This window comes from Ambystoma mexicanum, chromosome 12 (genome assembly GCF_040938575.1).
Source record: "Ambystoma mexicanum isolate Mex_15411 chromosome 12, UKY_AmexF1_1, whole genome shotgun sequence".
Classification (NCBI taxonomy): Eukaryota; Metazoa; Chordata; class Amphibia; order Caudata; family Ambystomatidae; genus Ambystoma; species Ambystoma mexicanum.
This window is the reverse complement of record NC_090936.1, coordinates 484,674,255-484,697,420: the sequence shown is the minus strand read 5'-3', so window position 1 is coordinate 484,697,420 and position 23,166 is coordinate 484,674,255.

The window sequence follows — 23,166 nt, the reverse complement described above, 5'->3', positions numbered from 1 at the left end:
TTCTGGACTGGATCTTCTCTTGTCGTTGAAGGGTAGATAGCTCAGGACTGCAGCAGGGCTTCACCGGGACTCGAGAGTTGCAGCAGCCGTTTGCTTTGGTTCTTTGCAGTTCCAGTGGCGACTCTGACTTCCAGCCCAAGAGTCCTGGCTTTTATGCCAAAATCCCCCATTCACACAGCTTGGCTGTCAATCACTCAGCAGGGGGGTTGTCCGGCCCGGACAACCACCTCAGCCAATCGACACAAAGTGTGAATTGGGTCTCCAAGGAGACCCTGTGCAGGAGGTGAATAAACCCCTCCCTCACATTCAGCTCACCCATACACTAAGACACCAAAGGAGGGCTTCTGGACAGAAGCCTGCCAAAGGTCGGCGAACAAAGAAGGCAAACCTGGTTTGGCGCGAAAAGTAAAACACAAGAAGGACTTTAACAAAATGAAATGGTGACTAAACCCGACCAGAGCCAAAATAAAAAGTATTTGGTCAAGCGGGTTTAAGTTCGAGGCTAATACATACAGTGCATAGGATGCAAGGTTATTCACCTCAAATTGAAAACTACTCATAACAACTGCACTAACATAATAGTTATCTACAGGCCACCATCCCTAATATCTGAATTCAACGACGAACTTATCACTATTCTCGATAACCTCAAATCACCCAATACAGAGACTATACTGTTGGGTGACATCAATAGATGGAGGGGGGAACCACAACGATCCACAGGTCATCAGTCTAGAGGAGGAACTAGAGACCCATGCTTTTACCATAATCAAAAAGGGACCCACTGCGGTCTCAGGGAACCAACTTGATTGGGTTATCAATAACAACTCAGAAGTGACAATGCTGGGAACCTACCCATGCATCTGGTCAGATCACCACAAAATTGAACTAACTTTATCTCTAAAACAAAATATGGCAAAAACAAAGAACATACCTAAAACGGTACTTGATAGGAACCTGAAAAAAATCACCAGACCTATGCTACTAGAAGGAATGAACAAAATCATGACTAATACTAAAGATGACGATTCTTGCAAACATATCATACTGACAGACAATCTAGAAATGAATAAATTACTTGACCTCCAGGCCCCCCTAAAAAACAAAAAAATGAGGCCCAACACAAATCACCAACAATGGTTCAATGCTTAAGCTATTGAACTCAAAAAAGAAAAACGGAACCTAGAAAGGAAATGGCTAAAGGAACCCACAGAAACAAACAAAACAAAATGGAAGAATGCCGACCTTATGTAAAAATCCAAATTGATCGACCTTAAGAAAAATCATTATAATGAGCTCATCAATACCGCGGCCAATTAAACCGGAAAATTATTCCAGATTCTCAAGTCTATAGACAAACCCAAGGCACTCACCCCATCTTTCCTGCCTACAGAATCAGACTGTGAGAAAGTCCAAACGGCCTTTCAAAATAAAATCGTCAAAGCCCGAGAGACTATTCTTAAGTGCCAAACAAATAGTCCGCCAATAAAGAACAATTTTACCGAGAAGATGACTGAATTAGAAAACTCGAGATTTCAATTCAGGCCCATTACCCTCGAAGAAATGCAGAAAACGCTCTCAAGCATGAGATGCACTTCATGCTCAGTGAACGTACTATCACCCAAATTAATCCTAGAAAACCCAGATATTTTTGCCCCATTCTTAAGAAGAATAGTAAATGCTTCATTTAAGGAGCAAACTGTACCTACCATAATCAAAACAGTCACAGTCACTCCCCTGCCAAAAAAACAGAACTTGACCAACAGGACCCTGCAAACTTGAGACCAATAACAAATTGCAACTTTCTGCTGAAAATACTAGACAAAGTAGCCACGGAACAATTCCAAAGCTACGTGGACGAGAATAATCTACTACACCCCCAACAGTCCGGCTTCAGGACTGGTCATAGCACAGAATCGGCTCTTTTAGATCTTCAGACTGAGATGCTAGGCATTCTGGACAAGGGTGAAGCAGGGTTACTGATCTTATTGGACCTCTTGGCAGCCTTTGATCTGCTTGATCATAAAGGCTCCAAGAGGCCCTAGAACTGTGAGGAAATTGTTCACCAGAGGCAACGAAATGGATATACTCATTCCTCCAAGACAGGCAATCCAGGATTGTCTGGGGAAACAAGGCTTCCAAAACTAAACCTGTGAACTGCGGACTACCACAGGGAGCTAGCTTCTCTCCACTACTGTTTAACTTGTACATGCGATGCCCTTGCACCATGCTGTCCCAAATGGGAATTTTTTTACTAGCTTCGCTGATGAAACCCAGCTGGTCTTCGAGCTCTGCGTAGATTACAAACAAGCGAGAAATTATCAACTATATACAACTTAATCGAAAGCTGGATGAAGGACAATTGGATGTGCCTCAATGGCACAAAGACCGAGCTAATGATTTTTGGTTCACCACACGCCAGAAAACAACTAAACTCCTCTTACTTCTCATTCAACATCAAAAACACTCCCATCTCAATATCTGAGAAAGTAAAGACACTAGTAGTTTACTTGCAAGCCTCATTAGGTGCAGAGGCTCACACAACCTATTTAAAAAGAAATTGTCAGTACCACCAGAGGCTCATGAAAAAATTCAGACCCTTGCTCGACCAGAAGAACAGCACTACTATAGCCAGAACAACTATACTATCAAGACTTGACTATGGCAATTCCCTGCTCCTTGGAGCAAGCAGTAAATGTCTGAAGCAATGCCAGGTTATTCAAAATAACGCTATTAGAACAATCACAGGCAGGTCAAGAAGAGACCACATCAATGGTGATTGAAAAGAGCTACACTGGCTGGCCATGGAAGAGAGAATTACGTTTAAATCCCTCACCATGGTCCATCGATGCCTATGTGGGAAGGCCCCAGTATACCCAAAGAAACAGTTTAAATGGCACACACCCACAAGATGCTTAAGATCATCTAACAAAGACCTTCTACAAATCATTCCAACAAAAAAGGCAAATGGCCTTGGCAGAGCCTTCCCGACCAGAAGCATCCAAAAATGGAATGAACTACCTCCATCTTTGAAGCTTGAAATTAACTATATCCAATTCAGAAAGAATCTAAAAACACTATTATTTAAATAGACCTTGATTTAACACAATTTCAGCACCTGCGAAGTTTTCACTACATGTAACTACACGTTGTCCTGTCCTCTGCCACTATATGTCCCGTCTCTTTGTAAGCGATCCGATGCCTGCGGGCTTTAGCGCTATATAAATATATAAATAAATAAAAATAAAATAATATAACAACCTAAAACAGTACCACGTTTATATAGTATAATCGCAGTAGAAAAGTTAGGGTAGATACCACTGCCACCAGCCAAGTCTTAATGTTAAGAGAGCAAAACAAAGCTCAGAGAGGCACAGACAAAAAGGGGTAGGAATTAACCCTTTCCAAAACTCCATGTAAGATGGGGTGTACTGGGTCTTTAGTTTAAAGTGACTTTATAAAGTTATTGGCAACTTTACCTGTTTCTGGGGGACAGTAGTCGGCCTCAGAAAATGGAGTCAGTGGGAAGTCTCAAAGACAACCCTGTGTCACTGCACTGAAGGTGATGTGTAACACACACAAAAGTGGGGCTCATGGAGTGGTGTGGCTCCAAAGCCCAAGATCACACAAAAAGTAGAAATACACATGGCAAAACACATGTAAGTGTGGGGAAAAAAGGCTCACACTCTTACCAGGTGGAAAAAATAAACCCAGCAATCCAGCAAAGCTGCTGAGGGACTCATTAGGTGAGGGAAATTAGCCATAAATGAGAATTCTGCCTAACACTTACTCGCCCTTGCCCATCTAGTCTGACTCACACAGAGTTTTCAGAGTATAGCAGCTTAATCATAGACAATAGGCCGAGAGGAATCTACCTTGCAACAAGTTTGTTTCACAGTCGATTGCTCAAGATCGTGTCAAACGCAGCACTGAAGTCTATGAAAGCACCATATACTGGAAGTAGGTGACGATCCCAAGCATATTCGATTGCACTAATTAGAATTAAAAGGTTATGGTAGGTACTAAATCAGTAAAAGAAGAAGAACTAGAAAATAATTTCTAGTGCATCCATATAATCAGTGCCACCACTTGGGTTGCTGATGCATTTCGAACCGAGTCTGTCTTCAGGGCTAGGACACTGTCGGTCGACATGTGCACAATTATCTGCAGACGCATTCTATGCTCTTGAACGTTAGTTGACCTGGCTGTCAAGCGTGAATGAGCGCCAACTGGATTGGAACCAGCATACTAAATCTTGATCTGAATCCTGTCTAGTTAGGTGGAAGGATCTTCTAATCACAGATCCACTGATTCAATTCTCTGTGAAACACCATCGCAAATATTTTCCCGGGGATGTCTAGCATGGGCAGCATGTGGTAATTCAAGGGATCTTTCCAGCATCCCTTTTTATAATTTGGGAGTGTAATACTTTCTTTCAATGAATAAGGAACATTTCCACAGTTGCCGATGCATCGAAAGAGTATATAAAACACTAGCCCACATCCCAAGAGATAATCGTAAGGGACCATTGCATGTGTCATCCGGGCCAAAAGCCCGCAACGTCGCAATCAGTCTGATTAGGTTGGTGATATCAGCCACCAAAGATGTGCATATCCTTTTCTGAGTATCCATATTATGCAGTTCATCTACAGGGACGGCAGCACCAAGGTGTTTCAAAAGTGTTGCTAGCAACTTTCATCGCTAACACTATTAACGGGCAAATTTTATTTTAGCAGCACCTTTCAGTACAGATGTCCCTGTTATTATTAGATCTTGCATGGTTTGCCAAGCGCATCCACAGCTCGTTTTTACTTTTACAATACAACAAGGGTATCCGGACAGGAAGACTGGACAGTGTTGTTCTAGCGAAATGGATCACTAAATGTAGAATTAAGTGCACACGGTCAACAAAGTTTCTTTTACACGTCTAGCTCCTCGGTTTCACAAGGAGCACTTTTTTGATGTTCTGTATATATCAAAACAGAAAACAGTATACTTGATCTGCAGATTAATCCCTTTCCATACATGTATTGGATATAATTACAGTGAAGAAACACATTTCTCACAATGTGTTGAATTGCTATGCATAGCTGTTTGTGCAAAGAGCAGAAGCCAGGCAAGGCCTGGAAGAAGTACAGCTAGTACTTAAACATATCTGGAAGAAAAAGAAAAGAAAACAAAGGAAACACCACAGAACAGGGAAACCTGTGGACAAATGTGATTCCCAAATAAACAGTTAAGAAGTTAATACAGCATAGAAATAGCTATAGGCATTACAGATTGTATTGCCTCACTAGCTGACAACTAATACGTCTTGCTTCTCTCGTTGTCACATACATTTAAATTCAACAGTTCAGGGGTCTACGTAATGCGCTGAAATTCAACTGACTGACAGTGGCACAGCCCAAAAGTGTGATTTCAGCAAAGTGCATGGGGCTGTACTTTTCAGCCGTCTTGTGCGGATATGTCTGCCTTCCTCAGGACCAAAACACTAAACTTGATTGGTGACCCCCTGGCGGGAATCAGCTCTAAATAGGGTGCCCCAGACTCTGCAAGGGTATAAGGAGTAGGATATTGTTTACTTGGTGAGCCGGATGACTGCTAAAATCTTAAAGTGTTGTGGCCTACAGGTGCGGCTAGTTGGGAGAAGTCCCTTGTGTTGGATGTATGTCTGCTTTAGAAAGTCCCAGAGTATGAGTGAGTATGTGTTAGTTTACATGTCCCATGTGGCTCAGATCCTGTGGATCGTGGCAGGTGCTTTAGTATTCGATGGTCCACGTCCGTCGCCGTTATGTGGGAGGTTGTTACAGGGTCACTATTGCAACCACTCATACTTTTTTTAGCCATATGACTTCTTAACCAAGGTTGTGTCACCTGGGCAATGACCATTTAGCATTGTCATGTTATGGGTGCAGAATAGGATTGCTCAGCTTTTGCCTTATCTATAAGATTCAGGTTGAGCGTAAAGGGTGGACTCTAACCCCTCGCACTGCCATTCAATACTAAGTCCTATTCTTGCATTGAAGTCTCCAACTACGATTATTGGAGTTCCACTCCCATGCAAGGCTAAGATATTTTTAACAGTAGCAATATTAATCTTGCTAGCAACAGATTTGCCGGGGTCATATATGTTCATCAATATTATTTGATTTGCTGTGGGAAGGTCACGATTGATCTTAATTGCTTGGACCATCTTGGTCGACCACAGGGTTTCACAAATAGTCCATGGATGATGTAATCAAACCTGCAAGTCTCCCTTCGGTCTTCCAATAGGTCCCTTGTCTGCTTTAATCTGCCGTGTACTGCAACCATCAATGTCGCAGGATTCGCTCATCCAGGTCTCCTGTAAAGCTATGATACAAAATAAATTAATGTGTGTCAACTATCCTTCATTTGCAGAACAGTGGGAAAACGCCATTGTATTCCATGAACAAACAACGCTAGTGTCATCGGGATGTTTTATTAAAATGGGTCTTAAAGGCCTTAGGGAGCCATTGCAATCGCCGTCATTCTCGTTTACATCGCCTAGATGATTTGCAATATTTAATGTTTCACTCTGTATATTGGCCGGAGTTGTCACAATGGCTGCTCTATTGGTCCTACTGCCATTCTGGTGCTTTGCCCATTATATGATATATATATATATATATATTAGCCATTTTATGTATTGGTGCTTCAATTTATTTTCAGCACTACAAACTTCTCACCCATCCTATCATCATTCGTGCTTATTTCTAAATGTTGACTCAAAGTTCCCTTTTCTTTATTCTTATATTGATATCATAGGTGGTCACTTTTCCCTCAGGTTTACTCATTAACAAATCACCCTTAATAACAGCATGATTCTAAGTGTATGTTTGTATTCTATTTTGTAAATGTTTCAGGATTAATAGTATCCTGCCCCCCAAAAACTGATTTTCTTCATATTGTGACTACACCTTTTCTTTTCTTTTTTTATTCAGATCTGACCAAACCGGAGTAGTTCCCTTTTTTGTGTTCCAAGCACCAACTATACAGGTATTGTCCATATCCCAAATATTTGGAAGCCAAGTAACAGAGAAGGCAGCATGATCACTGATGTTATTTCTAACAATTTCTAAGCCCTTCACTTCTTTGTATACATTGGGCCTCATTCGGGGTTGCTAGTCCGGATACAACGGTACCGGTAAGCGTACCCATATGCGGGTGCCCGATTTTCATGCCGGTTTGGAGGTAGCCTTGCTGGTTTTACCGCAAGGCAACCTCCAACCTTATAATGAGGCCCATTGTGTGTATGAATTAATATTCGATGTGCAGTTTTATATCAAATTTCTCTTAACAAACATTTTTGTAGAGAATGCATTTAGGGGTGGGGTAAAGTGTTAAATATCTTTGGGGAAACGGTGGGTTGGGGTTTTAGCGGTGGGAAACGGGTTTTGGGGTGGCAAAAAAGAAAAAATGAAAAAAACGGCATTCTCTATAACATTTTTCGTTATAAAATATTTTATATATGTTCATTCTTTATAAATGACTTCGGTATAAAGACATGTAACCATAATATTCAACAATAAAATCTTTATTTCCTCTTGTCTACTTGTTCATTTTGCATTTAAATTCCCGGACAAAATCATCTTGCCCATATGGCCATATGCCCATGGTGCAAAGTTCTTGCCCAATTATTTAGTGATTTGATTAAAAATAGTATCTCTGATGATTGTACACACATAAAATTAAATACCCAACCCCCTCAATCAAGAACCTCTAGAACGAACTCCAGGAAATGCAACATGCTGCTGATAGCTACTCCAAATCTTTCTAAACAAAGCATATTTTTTGCAGCAACTATTAGGCTTCCACTAGGTCTCACAGAGTCTACCTTAAAGTATGTTACCATAATATAGTCAGACCCATGCAAGACGCACAGGTCTTTAAGACACATTTCCTGCAGCATATGTGAGATGCTCGACATGCCATTTGTAGGGACAAGGCCTCCTAGTCCTTGTCCTACCACTTCTCTGTGTGTGTTTTTTCTTTATGTTTTCTGCCACTGAGGTCCTGCCTGGACCTCTGGCAGTCCAGCTCACCCTGTTTTCCTTTTAGTGAACAACACCTGTTAGATGCCGTTATGGCACCCATAGGTGGGGGTACACCCCGGTACCCCAAATGTGATTTTTTTGGTAACCTGTGTGTTGCCCACAGAGCGGGTGTGGGCTGGTGGCAGCTACATGCTGATTTGGAATTGCTTCTGAGTGTCCTCCATTTTGGGGAAACCGAGGCCCTGCCAAAGGAATCAAAGGATTCTGGAAGAACTGCATGATGTCACTGTGCCCTCTTGATTTTCTATTGCCTTTTACCTTGTTTCCCAAAGTCCTTGGAAGCCCTTCCTCTGTCCCTTTCCTCCAGACTTGCTGTTGGGTGGAAAGACCACATATGAATCTGGGGCTGCCTCCTGTCACTCTGACTGGAGCCTTCCCAGGGGCTGTGTGTTGTGGGTACACCCTTGTGGTGAGACTTGTGTGAATGGAGTCTGAAGTGAACTTACATTCTGTGTTGTGAGTGTCTGGTTTCTGTGTATGACGCAATGCCTGAGACAGCCCTGACTGAAACTGACACAAATGCAGTGTAGTGTGCTGAAAGGCTGTGTGTTTACCCCAATCCACATTCTTAGTTATGGATGGCTGGGTGGAGTGAATGGCCTGAATGTCTGTGAGCCTGATTGGCTGCCTGCCTGCATGAATGTCCTTCTACATGGTTGTTCGATTGTGCCTGGTTCAGCCTGAGTGAATGGGGACAAATGTCTCTAACTAGGTTTCCTGCACTCATCAATTTTTCAGAAGCTGAAGACAAAACAGAAGCTGATCCCTGGAATCCCGATGGAGGAAGAAGATCGCGGTTGCTACTCTTCATCAAAATCCAAAAGCTGTTGTGCCGCTCCAAGAAATGATCCAAGAGAGGACCTGCATAGGAGACCTCTCCCCCAGCTACAAGGGACCATTGTGCAACCTTCTGCTCTTCATCAGAAGTACACTGGAAGCCAGTCCTCTGTGCCTGCCATCTGGGGAAGGGTTCTTTGTTAATACAGAAGAGGAGTGCCTGGGCATCTAAAGTCAAAGAAGTCTATTGGTGTCACCCAAGGGTCCAGAGGAGTGCTTGTGTTTACTGGAACCCTGTTTCAGTGTGGCACCCAGAAGAGGAGGTACCCTAGCATAGTGCTGCTTGACACCCAGAGCTGTGAAATTTCCAAACTGATGAATACTTCAAGGGAAATCCTTGCCATCATCACTGGCCACGTTTTCCCACCTGAGACGTTCCAGGGTTGCTTAGTGCAGGAGAAGGTCCGCTTGTGTGTTTCCCACCACCAGAACCTAACAAAGACATCCCGAAGGTCCAGGGTCCACTACAATGGTCGAGTCAGGTCACTAGAAGCCATCCAGAGGTCCATGCTGTGGCTGAAGCACTGAAGAACCAAAAGATGGAAAACCACAATATTTCTGGGAACCAACACCAAAAGTGACCTCTGCACCCGTCACCACCGGATGCCATTGAAGGTCCGCAGGGGTCTTACTCTCATTTGGCAAGCCTCTTAGGAGCCAACAGCAAGTTTCATCTTCCCAGGAATCCTAGTCGGTGAAATTGTTGACCAACGGAGGGCACCTCAAAGAGTAAAACTACTGCACTCCAGAGAGACTTTGGTGACATTTTTCTTCTTGGACTAAGCATCCCAGTGGCTCCTTCTTCTAATGGGGTCCATCCTCAAGGGGAATCATTGACTAAAACCGAGAAACTCTGCCACTTCGCCTGCCAAGGCACCAAAGGTATCGTGATGAAGAAGCATCTTCCAGCCTCAGGAGTCGTTCATGGGTCCCAGATTCGGTTCTCCTGTGGCCTCTTTCGGGTGGTAGAACCTTTAAAAAGAAAGTAAGGGGTTATTGAACATTTTGGGACAAGATAAGTTACTCCCTAACATTTCCTTTTCAGGTTGCTCAGGTGAAGGCCCTCAGCCAGAATTGTGTGTCTAGTCGAAAGAAACAAATCATATCATATCATATCATATAATTCTGCCACTGTTCATAACAAACATGCCTTTCTTCCCTTATCTATGCTGTTACACCTCACTTATGAATTCACATGTATTTTTGAAACTGTATGCAGTTGGCGCATGTATTGCTGAATTTAAGTATTGTGTGGTACCACATAGAGTTTATCTATGTGCCATTCTTTTGAAGAACCGCCTGAGTACAAAGTCTAATATATATATATAAGATATATATATTTACTGAACCTTATTTTATATAAATATGCTGTGTTATCACCTAGCATAGTGTGTGGACATTCCTTTGTGGGAGCTTGGGGACTCACTATACTTAAGAACATGCCTGCAACACCTCCTGACTGTGTACCCCGTGGTTGCTCGTCCATGCTACCACATAAAGAACCTTGTCTGGGGTACTCTGTGCCTTTGTCCCAACCATGAAGAGGGCAGACATACAGATACCCCCCCTGCCAATCTTTACAATAAGGATGTAATGATTATAAACATATTTAGTAGAGTGATTTGAAGTCAGAAAGTTGCAAAAACATCTACTGTTATAGGAAACCAGCAGCAATTTCTAACCAGCATTCGGGTTCAAGGTTCCATTATTTCTGCAGAACCTTAGGTAGCCACAGACAATCATCAAAATTATCATCTAATCATTGATACTTACTCACAGTAGAATCCTCGTTAGAGCAAGCAATTAAAAAATAATTGACCATCACTTTATTCAACACTCCCTGCTGCTCACAAAATTATTTCATCTTCAGGCCATATTTATTATACCCCTTCTAAACTGGTTTATTACCCATTAGGAAACTCTGTGGTTTCATATTCTGCAGTACATAAAATCAAAACCTTAAATGCATAATTTATCCAGTTTCTGTAAAAATTCCTACCAAGGTGAAATAATTATTAATGTAGACATTATCTCTGGATCAGATAATTCTACTCAATTAATGTTACTGGTGGTATCTACTCATAGCATGTGGATAATATGTGAAACATCTAGTCTGGTTGATTAAAAGGAAAGTTATAGCATTATTAAAAAGGCTCTTGCTTCCCACACATTAACATTAATTCCTCTTCACAAATATCTTCTCTGGACATTACGTTCATTTGTTTCTCTTTCTCAACTCATCAGCTGGTCCCCACTCCTGTTCATTATCCCTATCCCAATCTTTCTCTTTGTTCAGTTTCATAATGTCTTCAATAATAACAATATCTTACCCACACACTGTGCACCATAAAATGTCTTACATCTTCAATTTGAAGGATCCCTTCCCTTCCTACGTCAAGGTGACATTAGAACTGTCACAAATAATGATATCCTTCTTCTCATTCAAAGTCATTCCTCATTTCATTTTTAGGTTCTTATGTCTTACTTTTCCTTCTTCTGTTCTTTTCGGTGTGTTTTGTCCCCATCCTGTCGGCTTTTTGCCTTTCTTGTTTTTCCTCTTCTTATTCCCCTATTATATTCGTATTCCCATCGTACATTCTTCTTCTTCCCCTATTCTTCCCTACCCAATGTTTTCTTTTCTATTATCACTTAAAATGAGACATTTAGAGATGCACCTTTATTTTCATTATCATACATGTTAGTAACACGTGTCTCCTAATCCCACATACTCTGCCTCAGTAGTTGTTATAATCACAATAGTATCCCCTTCATGCACTTTCTCCTTAATGAAAAGATTATACAAAGCTTCACACTGATATTGTGAGGCTAGGTATTCAGCTATTTTTTCTTGTGGATCCACAAATCCCTTTAGTACCAAGTGCAGTGCCCCCAATGTCAGTGTAGACATATTGAGAACGATATGGTTAATAATATCATTATCCTGTGACTCTTCACTTGTATTGAGGTTTATTCTACATGTTCCTACTCTCCCACTGTTCATCCCTTCATCACTTCCCATTGTCCATCCCCCATGCACTGTACTGCAGACTAACTTCCCATGTACCAAAGCTTGGATCCCTTTTTGGACTGTACTGCTCACCTGGGCCATGGACAGACTTCCTGATTGTTGACCCTAATGAATAGGCTATGAACCTCTGCCCTTCGCTACAGTTTGTATTAGAGTTTTCTTTTCTATAGAGAAGAGTATTCTTGGGAAAGCACCATCATGTACTAGTGACACTTGAAATGAACTGAACTGAACTTTGGATTTTGGACTGTCACATTTGGGCTTGACAGATTCAGAACTGCACTGGGTTGGTTGTTGAGGGACTTCATAATCGTGTTATCCCTCCTTGCGTCCATGTGATATCAGGTTGGATAGGCTCCCCTGTGTGTTGACATTTCTTATCAGAGAACCCAAAAAGTATGTATTGCCTTTTTGTTTCTGTTAGATCTCAGTGGGTTGGGCTCTAATTGATATCTGCTTAATATGAGTTGTATTCCTTTTGTAGCATGTGGTAAGAGTAGTGTAATTGTTTTCCTCTCCAACTTGTATCCCTTTTATTATGTAGACACCTTCATGTTTCTTTAATCATTCTTGTGTTGACCAATGCACATTTTGAGGAGACTGTAATCTTGGAAGAGTTGCCTAGATCCTGGCAGCAGGACTGCCATACTTACATACATTTTAATGATTCAAGTATAGCACATTAGACATATGGATAGAAAGGTACTAACATTTGCAAAATGGCCACTGAACCCATTGGCAGGCTGCCATCTTTGTTGAACTTTTTTAAACCTTAGGATAGCTGCATAAACTTTGTTAATCTTTTTATTTTTTTATTTTAATGATTTTTATTGTTCAAGAAACAGGTAATGCGATACATGAGTTAGCACGTTACAGACCTTGAATGGAACAGGTAACCATAAAGGATGAACAGAGTTAACAATTTTAACAAGGAAGAATATAATCTTTATCCAAGACATTCATTAATCAAATTAATTAGTTGTATCAAATTGAACAAGAATAGAATAGACATTGGATGTAGTGCAGATTAAACCTGGATTATTATAAAACATATCTGTAAAGAGTAACTGATATGCAGATAAGAATAGAAGTATGGGGAGACAAACAGGGAGACAAACAGGAGACATACCAGAAACAGATGGGAGCAGGGGCGAGGAGGGAAGATGGGTATAATAGATTATTTCATAAAACTGATCTTTCCATTTCTGTAATAATATAAAACAGGCATTTGAATATAAATATAGTCATCAGCTTAGTAAAGTAAGCATGTGAATATATGTTCATGAGCCATGAGCAGTTGCATTGAAACAGTTAAGATAACAGGTGAAATAGTAACATTTAGCATTGTATTTAGGAATGGAATGTTGATTATTAGCCATGCACATTTCCAATTTATGAGTTTGACATATAGCGTTCCACCATGCTCTAGTAGAGAGCGATCGAAAGTCTTTCCAGTTCGCTGTGATACATTTTAAGGCTATGCAGATAAATAGATCGTATAATCTGGCTGAGTCCGGTGGAATATATGTTGTAATGGCCAGACCATCTAAAAATATACTCACAGAAGAACTTCTTTAATCTTAAAGATGGCTTCAGCACAAGATGGCTAATCAGCATTTCAAATGAACTCAGTAAGCTATTTTCTTAAAGGTGACTACTGCACATTTCTTTGGGCTGCCATCTTGTCTGACATTTGTAGAAATAACACAATTTAGAGCATCTCCACCCAGAGGTGCACCTGCCTAATTAACTGGGATCAACACATGGGATTCCTTCCTGGTAAGTTGGATTGATCATGTGATATAGAAGAAACACCCCAGATAAGTATGTAAGGAGCAGATGTTTTGGAGATAAGCACAGATATAAGGAACAAGACAAAAGTGAATCCATGCTTGACAGTGGAAAAGCTGGGTTTAACTTGGATATAGCTATATGATCCTCTCTCTTCTTTGAGGAGAGTAAATTCGGCTTGGTATATTTTTCACTTTTTGGAGCTGACGAAAAAAAATGGACATGTAAATACGTTTACTCTCTTTAAGTTGAACTTGGATATTCTGTTTGCTTAATGTTTTATTTGTTAAGAGCTAAGCTTCATTCCGTTTTCAAAAGCACAAATGAACAAACATGCATTATTTTTAACTTGAACTGTTTGATCATGTCTTTTGTACATATGCATCAAATAGTAATAGTTTTTTTTATAAAGTTCATTTTCATTTGTATTTCTGTGAACAATTACCATTTTTTCCTATCTCACTGGTATATTTGCCACTGGTATATTTTTTAGAAGCCTGACTGCTGGAAGAACCATTTTAGAAAAGCATCCTTTTGGTTTATTTATTTTCGAACTATATTACTTTTGTGCATATTTGTACACGCATACAGAGGCTGCAGAGATATGAATTGGGAAGAGCATGCTGCCTTCCCTGTTGTTTAGACCAACGACAGAGACTTTGGCATGTTTCATCTGAATATACACAGTTTGGGAGCCTGCTAAGTAGAAGTTAGCCAGAAGCTAAAGCATTTTACATGCTTTTGGAGGATTCTTACTTTGTGTTAAATAACATTGATTTTGATGCTTTTAATTCTTGGATGATTTTGTATAATGAAAGTCGACATATCTAAAAGGGCCCAATTACCTCAATATCGTTTGCGTCTCCCTAGAGGACAATGTGTACCAAAGTTCAGCCTCTCGTGTTGTCACATATTAATGAAGGCTATCTTCTTCTAGCTGGAGTTTAAAGGGAGGCGCTGCAGCCACTGATATCATCATTCCATTCTGTCACCTGTCTGATAACAGGGTCTGATACCTTTGAAAGCATGCCTCTGTTTGGGTTTCCCTTCAGGAGTTACTATACAATTTCAGTATTCTTTTGAAGCTGTGCCAACTAAGTTATATAACCGAGAAACTGCAATTATTAGGTGAACATTGGGGCATCCAGACTTGCATTGTTGCAAAATCCCAGATGCAGAGACCTTGGTTGCCCTGGCATGCTCACACATTGCCCCGCCCAAGTTTGTGACCTTTGGCGTCAACAAAAAGCATTTCTTTTATGATGCGAACTGGAATTCATTAGCTCATTGCCATTTCTGGTCCATGTCATTTTTACTGGACATTAGATATTAGATTGTCCTGCCCTTTTCATCCCAGTTGTACTGAGGGACACAGCTACTGGGCACCCTCTCTCTAAGCCAGCCTTTCATCAACTTTCATTCAGAGAACACCCATCTGAGAACATTCACACAACAGTCCACATCCTGGCACTCATGGCATCACATAGATACTGAGCAGAGTAGATAGGGAAAAGGTAAGTCACAGCACACCTCTTGGAAATCAGTTAGGTTTTCCTATGTAATGTAAAACCAGTAACCTCGTATGGGTGCTTAAGTGTCAATGTCAGTGGCAAAGACACCATATGTACTGTACTTAAAAACACAACTTGTACATATGTATTTTTCTCTTTGGCCATGTTGGTCACCTCACCAACACATTTTGGCATCAATTTATCTCGAGTACATGGTGCACACAGCCTTCCGAGATCCTGTTTGCCACCTTGCCACTAGGTGGGGCCATGTCATACAGTATGGGTCAAAACACCTACATCTTTATGTCCTGTAGTGAAGACACTGACAAACTATGATCATTGGAAGATGATGCAGTTGCCCCACCCATTATTCCACCTGGTACTGATGGACCCAAGGATGACAGTTGCCTGGTGTTTCCCAATCAATTGCAAACCAGTGTTTAATCCTGGTGACCCCCTCATAAACGGTATACAAATGAGCACCAAGATTCGAAGTACCGGTATTATTTTGATATACACTGTGGGAACTGTGTGTAATGTACTTTGTATAAATTTGCATGTATATGTGTCTGTATATATGTATTTATTTATGTATGTATTTAGTATTTATTCTTTATATTTATTCCTTGCTTTATTCGGGATAATTTACAGACAGTTCATAGTCGAGGTGAACTTGCTGCAGCCTAAATTGCAGTAGCACAAATTCTAAAGGATGTACTAATATAAACAATATCAGTTGCTGAAGCAGCTGTTCTAAATAATATGATACGTGTTACAGTCTATAGTTGCATTCTATTCTCAGTGTCACTGTAAAGACTGAATGTTGGGCACAACTCCTGAGAATCATTGATAAATGGTGACCTACTCCTTCCCCCACCCTCAGAAGCACTCCTCCGTCAACACCTTCACAACAACACACCATTCGGTCCTTAACTCCCAATCTCCCATTTGTGCAGACCAGATAGACAGACACAATAATAGTATTCAGGCTCTCCACCATGGATACGTTGTGTGGTTCCAGCACCCCGGGATCCAGGCTTATTTTTGAATTGACTGCTCAGCCTGAAGTGGCATGTGTGCCTGGTAAAGAAACGTTGCATGTTTTTTAACCAAAGCTAACTCAAATTCTGCAAATTGTAGAGCATTCTCTCCCCGGTCACACCTTCACTAGAAGTTATATTAGCAATGCCAGCTCTGTTGTGTGGTCTGTCTCTCTCTTTCCCTATTTCCATTCAGTACTGTCCTGTGCATTCCCTGTCCCTTCATCTGCACAATGGGCCCTGGAAGAGTTTTATATAGTGTTAAAGGGCTGACCTCTGTGAACTTAACTTCCCATTTGTGAGGGTGCATGCCATGTGCATGCAGTATATTTGTTTTCCTGTCCTTGTCCCCATGTACTTAAAATCATTTTCAATGGACTATGCAGACTGAAGCAATATCTGCACCTCGCAAGAAACAATGTACTCCTATTATCCAAGTCTGTATGCTTTTCCATTTTTGGGTGAACTCATCTCTTGCACCTGCTACATTTATACCCCACTGTCCTACCCTCACCTCATTCCTTGATGCCACAAAGGCCGAGGAAATGTCTGCATGGCTAAAAGCCCCAACACGACCCATGTACTTTTTCCTGCACCCTCACCTCCCCTGATATGGCTCCAAAGTAAGAATGACAGAGTATGCTGAAACAGAATTCAGTTATGTGTTAATTTTATCAACATTGCAGTCCAAAAAAGCATATTAAAATCCACATAGCACATATTAAAATGCACACATCCCATAGGTGCTGCTGTGCCATTCCTTTCCTTTTTAACCTGGACAATTCTATTGCAGCAAATGACTCCTGAAAGTACTTCAAAAACAAAACCTCCTGGTAACATTGATTAGCCCAGCCGTGTTCATGGCTTTACGAAAACGCGTTAATATCCCTTGAGGTACACCCACAGCATTTCAATTGGATGTGGGTCTGCAAACTCAGAAGGAGACGGGACCCAATGAAGGCTCTGCCTCTGAATTGGTCCTGCATCTGAGGGATGTTTTGTATCATTGTCCAGTATTATCCTTGAGGTGTCCTGGGGATAAACCCTTTGCACATATGGACCAGTGATCCACAATGTGTTCCTTGTAGGAGCCTGCGACCATTGTCCCTTCAAGAATAACTATGGGGCCTGTGCCATACAAGGAGGTGCACCTCTAGGCCATGGACTTTCACTGGCTGCTTCAGCTGTGGTTTACTAGACAGGTGCACTCTCTTTTGAAATCCTACCCTGTTGAACTATTCAAGCACAATGGGTGTCCTGCATGAGAGCAGCATATCTGTGAAGTCCTTGCCTGACTGTAGCTACTGTTCTGTGTACAATGTCAGCTTCTACCTGTTCAAGTTACTGACGATAAGTGGAAGCCTAGAACATAACATAACATTAATATATCTTCATGCTACACATATACATTCAAACAATGAATTTCAAACCCTTCTCATTTTCACTTTCTCCCTTCTTTCCCCGAAGCACTAGAATGCTGTCTTTCTTTCAATTTGATCTCCGACTTCACTCTCTCTTTATAAAACTCGTTTAAAAGAGCATGTGCTTGCTAACTGATTTACTGTCACATCCTATTGTAAAGTGTTGCCCTTTGAGAAGCGCTTAGAAGTAAAGCGCTGTATAAATAATAACAAATACAAATAAAGACCAACAATGAATATTGATGCTGCATTTGTAACCCTTTAGGCTAGAACCACATTACAGCCCTTTAGTGGTTTAGGACATCCTCACTGTTTTAAAACACACACTACTTCTGTACTGTACATAAACAATGTACTTTAACACTGCAAAAAGGAAGTAATTTCTCTTTCACCTCTGCTTACACTATGGTGGTGGGGATCCTGTTGAACTAAGGTGGGCCCTACACCCAAACTAAGGTGAGTTGAGGGGCATGTCCTAATATGCTGCGTAATATTTTAAATAAACATAGCATAACATCCACCTCTTACAACAGGGAAACTGAAAATACTGACTCATGTTGAAGTCCCCCATTCCCAACCCAGAGCTTGATCACCGCAGTAGCTTTTTTTATTACTTGAATGCAGTGTATGTACAACAGGGATGTGAGCTGGTATACAGTTAACTTGTCATCTTTCTCAATAAGGGAGTCAATGATCCCACACAGGCACCTCAAATACAATAAAATGTACAGCAAAAGAAAGAGAAAGGCAATTGTAATGTTCATCGCCACACAAAAGCCACACAATGAATTGGACTTTTCATACAGTAGGGGCATACAAATGCATACAAAGATTTTAGAGTTGCTAGTGTGAGGGGTCAGAAATGTGAGTTAGACAACTTTGTGAAGGTTTTTCAAAAGATGCCCTTTTATTAACTCAAAAGGTTGGACACGCGCCTGACCATCCCTACCCTGATGAGGATTTCCCTGCCTAAAATAAACTAAAGGATTCTGTTCCACAATAAATAAGGCAGTCATGTTTTGTAACAAAGTTCAACACAGTTCTTTGTGACTCCAACTCAATAACAAAAAGTTTCAACACTGTAGGTAACAAAGCTCCACGTGTAATCGTAAGACTCAAATAAAACGTCTTCACATCAATCAATAAAGTTTCCTTAGTTCATCAGTATTAACATACATTGTCTTTGTCAGGATGCTTCTGCAACACCATAATAGTTCTGAGGATATATAACAATTCTGCAGCAGTGTTATACAGTTCTTGCTTTAGCAATGAAGGTTTGTCAGGATCATTTGTTTACACCACTTCACAGCACTTCATCAACTTCCACCTGGTTTACTTCCATGCCAGACCTACTACTTCAATCACAACTGGTTTACTCCCATGCCAGGACTACTACTTCAAAGTTCGCTGTCCTGGTATACTCCCCCACCAGAACAGTACAACGTGCTATCACAACGTCTGATCTGGTATTCTTCCCTGCCAGATCAGTAATTTACAAAGAACTAGTGCCTCTGTGGTTAAGATTACCTTCAACAACTTCACAGTGCTTTTCACATTACAACATCAAGTTTCAAGTTATTCTTTAGAGAAAGCAAGATTCGCATTGGTGCTCTTTATGTGCGGCACAGGAGGTGCTTTCCTTTGGATGGCCCAACCTCTCTTCAATCGCACTGTGCATTCTCGTAATCAGTTGCTCCTGCATGCCCCGGGGGGCCACAGTACTTCCTGAAGGCTGTGTAGTGCAGGAGAGGGAAAGTGATCCCTTGCCCTCCTCCCAAGCCTCTTTGAATTGTTTGCTCCTGAATGCCCGGTCACTGCCCGCCGATGCCGCTCATTGTCATGACCTTCTTACTGATTTCACTCCTGATTTCACCTGTGTCACAGAGACCTGGCTTGGTGAGGCATCAGGGCCCGTTTTGGCCCAAATGCTTCCACCTAATTTAAAAATGTTGCACTCTGACGCCCCCCTCAGGTTTGGGGTGGTATCGCCATCATTTTTAAGTCTCTCTATTAAGATTCTCTGCTTGCCATCAACCACCAGATGAAAATGGAGGCTATGCTGGTTCATTTCTCTATATCTCCCACCTTTTGCATTCACTTTTTAGTCATTTAATGTCCCCCTGGTCCCGACCCCTCCTTTTATGATGCTTTCCCTGATTTTGCTGCATATATTCAGCTCAGGCATGTACATCTCGTCATTTTAGGGGATTTCAACCTCAAGGCTAATGTTCACAGTGATGCCAAAATCTAGTGATGGCAAAAATGAATTGCTCTTGAAGAAGTGGTCCACACCCGAAACGTGTGAGCTTCTTTCAGTCTGCCTGATTTCAAGAAGATATTGAAGTAATTAAACAGTGACAGCTTTTTACAGTGATGTGTTGTATATCGTTTATTCTCAATTTTCTTCATATTTGTATGACTTTTTATCTCATCGAAATGGCTATATTCTACAGCATTGGAAGGTGTGCAGGGGACGTGAGAGTCCATACATTGGACCTCATTTGTTTTCACATTAGGGTGTTGAAGAATCCTTCTAATTTTCATGCCTCTGCTCGATGTGGTTGGAGCTCTGCTTCACAGGCTGATATTGCTGCTCTTATCTGTGCTCCACATTCAGGAACCGCCCCTATAGATCTTGACTGTCTATCTGACATCTTGGTTCTGGTTGCAGATTCTCTTTCCCCTCTCAAGATGTCTAGTATGCCCTCTCATCCATCACATCAATGGTTCACTGATGAGTTTCAAGCGCTTTGTTTGAAGCGCAGACAGTTTGAGCGCAAATGGAAACTTACACTCCTACTGCCAAACTTGCCTTTTCACAGGTCACTGCCCAGTAGAATAGGGCCATTATTAGCGCTAAACAGGTTTACTATGTGTCACTCATTGAGACCTCCATCAACCACTCTAAAGAGTTGTTTAAAATTGTGCAGGGTCTTTCTTCAGCTGTAACTCATTCAGTTCCTTCTATGCAGGACCTTTGAGACTCTGTGTCCCTCTTTTTTTGTGTACAAAATCAACAAAATTAAGTCCAATATAAATCCTTCTCTTCTTCTGTCTTCTTTGTCCTCTCAGCCCCCATCTCTGCTAATGCACACCACTTCATGGTCTACGTTTCCTACATTCTCTTCTCTAGATGTCTCTGAAGCGTACTTAAACTTAAGTCTGCTTCCCCTCAGGATCCTATCCCTCTTGGTGAAATTAAAGATATCTTGCCCCAGTTCGTCCACTTGCTGACAGAAGCAGTGAACACCTCCTTTTGTACCAGTGTTATCCATTCCTCTCTCAAACATGCCACTGTTATCCCTTTGTTGAAAAACAAACTACCTTGGACCCTCTGGTTCCTGCTAATTACTGGCCTATCTCTCTTCTCCCTTTTTCTATAAAGCTTCTGGAATGCTTGGATTGTCCGTTACTCACTACCTTCCTTTGAAAGGGACCCCCAGGGGACCCTGACTTCTATGGAAACAAGGCGGGTCACCACACACGATAGAGACGCCAGACACGAGGTTGTATTCCCAAAGCTAGGGTTTTATTGCAAAGCAAAAGTCTCAGTTGGCCAACTCAGTCTCACGCCCCGCGACGTGTATCTCTAGACCTCGAGGGACGCAAGAGAGTGAATTACATACATCAGTTACATATATACAAAATGCATATCAAACAATCAGCTATGACATGTTTAACACCGCCCCTTTATTGGGTTTCTTTGAACTTGGTGTGATGATGGTCATCTCCGACCACTATGACACCTTCAAACATCTATTCTAGTAACAATTTGCAATTTGTGAGTGCAAAGGCATCTTTTGGTTATTGAATAGAACACAGCGCTTCTGTTCTTGGAAGCAAACTACATACGGGGGGAGTTGCATTCCGGACCTTGCTATCTATCAGGTGCTATTTGCGTCCTGGGAGCCGACATGCTCTAGCGGGCTCAGCAAAGAGGGGCCGTTAGAACAGCATAATTCAAGCCTTTAGCAGTATTATTCTAACATATTCTACCATATAATGAGACTGGCTGGCAGCTGTGAAATGATTAAATGCCCTGCAGCTCTGCTTCAAGGCTATATTCGGGAGGCAGCCGGGCATTCTTCCTGGCGCTGCCTACGTTTGTGTTTCAGCGAACTCTTGTTATCGAGCAGTGTAAACGGAAAATATACTGCGAAGCAATAGGAACAGAAAGCAATGAGCAATGGTTAGAAAACAAAATGGCGATTCTTGCTACATCAAAATGGCCGTTCATTTGGCAAACTCGAAAACCTATATTCTGTCGTATTCTGTCGACGGTTGGTCCACGGCCACCAAAATGCGTTTGCGGTCTCAAAGTAGAGGTATCCGTATTTCTGGACTGACAAACCCTCCTTTGGTCGTATGCCAAACGTCTCATCTATTTATTGAAACCTCCTCTAGTGATGATGAATCTGAAGTACTTATGTCTGAGTCTTGCATGCTATCGTGGACATCATTGTCTTCATCAATATCTATTGCCATCAACTCTTTTACTGCTCTCATCTCATTTGGGTCTGGGCTAGTTCGATCATGAGGTTGTTTTTTCTTTGTTATCATATGCATGCATCCTTCCGTACATCCCTCAGTTACCTCTGCGCAAACTATGGGTAAACAATGTATACAACAACAGCACGTTAGGAATATTCCGAACACCACTACCAATATTGAGATCAACTTCCATCCCCAAGATCGTAGTATTCCCCAAAACCAAGATCCTATTCCCCAGCTCCCTTCTCCCGTGGGGAGTTCAGAGCTTAGAACATGCATTTTCTTTATTGCTTCAAAGATCGTGGGGGAATAGTCATCGACATAAATGTAACGTGCTGATCCCACTATTTTGCAAATTCCCCCTCGATCAACCAGGATTACATAGAGAGCCATTCTATTTTGCAGCGTCATTTACCTTATTCCTCTTTCTTCCAACGTCATGTTAAATAATATATCTGTTGTTGTGTTTATTGTATTCTTTAGGATTCTGGACAGTTGCCTTATATTATAGGAGTTCACTATCTGTCCTAAGAATGGAATGAATAATTTTGCTACATCAGTTGCTATTAAAACACCTTTGTCAGTCCTTTTGACTCTAGTTCTGGATAATCTGGCCATGGCTGTTGTTTCTAAGAGGAATACTCCTGGGAACAGTAGCCCTAGGTAACATGTACCTCCCCAGTTTCTGGGCAACCAAGGGTATGCTTTCTCTCCACATATAAAATAAACTGGATCACCTACGTATACTGGTTCTATTTCCCATTTTAGTACCACTGTATTCATACAACCAGTATATGTTCCGACTGAAAAGGAGCCTTTCTTTTTTAGACAAAAAGGGACAGTTCTTGGGCTATAATTCACAATGTAAAATGGGGGAATTGCATCTTTGTCCCCTTCTGTTCTTACACGAAACGTCATTACAGATGTGTTTTCTGGCAGGGACAATCTATCTCGTCTATTTTGTCGTGTTAT